Source organism: Pteropus alecto, unplaced genomic scaffold, assembly GCF_000325575.1.
Source record: "Pteropus alecto unplaced genomic scaffold, ASM32557v1 scaffold50, whole genome shotgun sequence".
Classification (NCBI taxonomy): Eukaryota; Metazoa; Chordata; class Mammalia; order Chiroptera; family Pteropodidae; genus Pteropus; species Pteropus alecto.
Window position 1 is genome coordinate 2,867,664 of NW_006431918.1, and position 4,207 is coordinate 2,871,870.

General features: G+C 38.1%; 1 protein-coding gene and 1 pseudogene across 1 annotated transcript in view; one reads left to right on the forward strand and one right to left on the reverse strand.

Moving 5' to 3' along the window:
- INPP4B (inositol polyphosphate-4-phosphatase type II B) overlaps positions 1-4,207 on the reverse strand; it is a 557,392-nt gene that overhangs the window by 383,354 nt on the left and 169,831 nt on the right. The gene's annotated exons all lie outside the window — the stretch shown is intronic.
- Positions 569-677, forward strand: LOC112475148 (annotated as a pseudogene).

Consider the following 4,207-nt stretch of genomic DNA (forward strand, 5'->3'; position numbering starts at 1 on the left):
ATTCAGTCCAAAATCACACTTTGCATTTAGCCCTCATGCTTCCTGAGCTTCCTTTAATGTGGAGCAGGTCTTCGGTCCTTCTTTGGTTTTCACGGCCTTGACAATTTTCGAGTCGGGTATTATGATATCCCAGGACCCATGACTCCACCTAAGTGCTCACATCTTAGTTTCTAAAAACCATGCTCCAAAGAGAGAAAACTATGCATCCTTGGAGAAACAGATGGTTGCAGGACTGGGGCAGAAAACGTTTAAGATGAGCCTGAAACATCTTGTGGTTCCAGAAAATATGAAAGTGCTTAAAAAGGGGACTGAACATTCCAAAAAGATACAGAAGCCAACCTGAAGGGGAGTTCCAAAGGCCAAATCTGGGGAAACTGAACGACAGAATAAATAATGATCCTGATAAATGATAACCCTTGGAATTAAATAAGAATTGATCTGTCCGTAGGCATATAAACAATGAATGAACAAATGAATGGATGAATAAATAAATAAATTTTCCTTTACTATAAATTTCTAACCAGAATCTGTAGATTAACAAATGATTGAAATAAAAATCACCATTTGAGTCTACGGCCATGCTACCCTGAACACATGCGATCTCGGAAGCTAAGCAGAGTCAGGCCTGGTTAGTACTTGGATGGGAGACCACTTAGGAAGACCAGGTGCTATAGGCATAAAAAATAAAAAATAAGGAATTGTAAGCTAGCAAGGTCCTTGCAATCTGTGAGGTCAATCAAGTGTTGCCTCGTCTAAAAAATAAATAATAAATAAATAAAAATGCCTACTTATATGATGTATTGAGAATATTATAACCTCACTTTCTGGTATCTTTACCAAAAAGGCAAAACCTGAATTTAAATATGAGGAAATATCAGAGAAAATGTATTGATCATCAGAGCCTGGGCGACCCAGTATTAGACACGCTAGGGGATGCCACGTGCTAGATGCACTTTCTCTTTGGTCCGTATTCAGTTCACAGAGAGATCCATTTAAAGATTTGTAAGAAGAAAAATTACAGGATGAGAGCCGTGCCTCAGGAAGATGAAACTGGCAGCAGGGATAAGATACTAAATGAAGGGGGTAAAAATGAAAGCTCCAGAAGGCATCCATGCCTATTAGGATCTATACATTCTTTCAGGCACATCGTAATAATAATCGCAACTAGAGTGACAACCATAGAAATGGAGAAGAGTAAGCTGAGAAATAATATGAAGAGGAATCAACATGATTTTTCCTCTCATCGAAGGCGAAGGAGCTGAAGAAGGAGTGGAAGGACGGTCCTTATGCATGAGACCGAGCAGCCAGCAGGAGGAGTCAGTCTGCAGTGTGGGAAAGAGACGTAACTTGTAGGAACGATCACATTTTCCATTAAGAAACTGACTTTGAAGAGAACATGTAACTTGTGCAGCGTTGCAATGCCAGTAAGGGACAGAACCAGTACTTAAACCCCAATCTTTTAAATTCAGAAGTTTCTATGGTCTCTATGAAGTTCTGTGTATGTCGAAGCTCTCCAAGGGATTAACAAGAACTGTACATTTCTGCAACTGTCAGTTTATAAGGGCACAAACAATCAGACTTACGTAAAACTCATTATAAACAACTCATAAAAAAACGTAAAAGCATAAGAGAAGTTCCCTTTTGCGGTGAGTTCCACTAGGCTTTATACAGAAGTGATGACCATGTTCACAGCCTTGTAGGGCTTTCGATAGTCACCCGACTGTCAGAGCCTAGTCAACCTCAGAGATCACTTATCCCAAGGCCATCATTTTACAGATCAGGTGTCTGATCCTGCACATTCCAATATTTATATATAGGTTAGATGGAAGGATACTGATGTAAGTCATTTAATTCACATTAGTTCTCTCAGTGTATTTTAAGAGCAGACAGGAACTAGAATTTTAGTTTTCAATTCCCTATGTAAATTGGCAAAAGTGTTGCATCCCGAATAACTGCACTGAAGAAGAGTATCATGCTCTGAAGACGTCTGAAACCACACATAGCCACATAACCAAGGTCAGCTCAGAAGTTGGGCAGAAGACCCATCACTCAAACCACTGGGTTCAAGAGCAGAACTTAACCTCGATAAGAAATGAGGGCTGGGCACTGATATCAATCACTAACTGTAACTCGTCATCCTTCCAGCAGTTCACTCCTGGTGGTGGGAGGTGTCGCTGAGCCCAGAGTTCCCCTCTCCAGCCCACCGCTAGAGGGAGATGATGAGTCTAAAAGCAGAGCACTCATCCTCCCTGCAGAAAGCGTAGAATGAATGAGAAAAATACTCATTTTAGCTAATATGTTAAAAGGTTGAATGAATATATGCTAAAATAAGTAGGTTTATTCTCATTAAATATTTTTTCTCATTTCCAAAACCTGTAATTAACAGTGAAATAAATAGACACACAGTAGGAAGAGTACACATATAAGAGCACATCTCTTACGGAAACACAGCACTTGTCTTAAATCACCACAGCCAGAGCAACCACATTTTTAAATCCTTCTCTAACCACAGTTCATTACATACTCTAAGGAAGGTTTTCCATTGTGGCCCTTTATTTGTTTATGCTCCTGAAAAGGAATAAAAAACATTTCTAACTTGGGTACTCTCAAATCATACTTTACCCTCTTGCAATTAAAACATAAATTTACTTAAGATACTGTTTGCCTCAAACAACCATGGTTTCAAAGCAGACGTTCCATGAAATTTGTTAGTAACAGATGAATGCTTAGGAGCAGAGCAAAGCTTCGATGAAAAGATTAAAGTTCCAGAGATAAAATGGGGGACACTCTAAGCTCAGGGCCCAGTCTCTCTCCTCTGCATTCACTGCCTCTGATTTCAGTTTGGTTTTAATTATTAGTTTCCCCTTTCCTTTTCTCTTTCTATATGCTGTTGGATAGAAGTATAAATCTTAGGGAGAAAGAGCCATCTGATCTTACCAAGGAAGTTGTTTTTCTCAGGTTCTTTTTTTTTCATTTTCAAGTTGAGCCCCAGCCCCAGACCTTACTCGATCTGAATCTTCCCACTTCTGGTGACTCACCAGGGACCCAAGTCCACGACAGGACCTGAACGCTTCAACCATCCAGGAATTGGCTTGTTTATGGGAATTCTTCCTTTTCTCCTCCTCACATAAAAACGGGATTCAAAAATGTCGAAATGATAACAAGGTGAAGAAATAAAGAAAGGACTTGGACATGATTTTCTTTCTCATCCTCATCATTTCCTTTCTCTCTCGCCTTAAGATCATGCAAATTTCTAAGTACTCCAAAGAAGTTAATGAAAACTGGGCACTTAATGTATTTTTCCAAAATACTCAAAAGTGACAATTCAAAAAACAATGGTTGCTTTCCCATCATTGGTATGTTAAGAATAGAAGGAATGCATTAATAATCTTGTTAGATCATCACAGGATACACTTCACAGCTACTGAAGATGGTAATATTTGATAGCACGTACTACAATATCCAATTCAGCACTGCTCAGGATTGAGGTAGAATTGCTTCTCGGTTAGAAAAAAATATCAAACGGATATTTTTGAACTTCTCAGTAGGTGATAATCCAGTAACTCCGAGAAACATTTCATAGGCCTATGGAACAAATTACTTTGGTAATTGCAAAAGGATTATTAATACTTATAGGTCAGTAGTCTTGACCTTTTCAAATGTAACCGTTTTTGCTGAGACTAGAACTTAAAAATAAACTAAACTGTTGTGATATTTACCTTAAAAATGTTAAGTGAATGAGACAGCAAATTAATGAATTATTTAAATATACCACCTACATTTTTAGTCTGTATTTGGGCATGAATAAGAAAGGATGTTTATTTTTTGCATTGCGAGGGATTGCATACACATACAAATGCTGTTCCTCTGCCTTATAAATTCTAAATGATGACTGGATGGCAAGAAGGAAAAAGAAAACTACAAAGCCTTCCTTTATTTATCTCAATTTTGACCTTACATTTGGAAAGGTGAAGAATAATTCTGGCCAGTGTTTCTTCAATTCTATAGCCTTCCAAAACGGACAATATCAATTTCATAGCAATGCCATGACCATTTATTCCCATCACAGAAGGGCATCTTGCCTGATAAAAACATAATTGGAAAAAAGTCCTTCTTATGTGGCATTGTAAACCATCTGCCATATTCAGGTTTTATAATACGTAGCAAATTCGAAAAAAAAAATAGAAAGAGAAGTTTCTGGGACAAA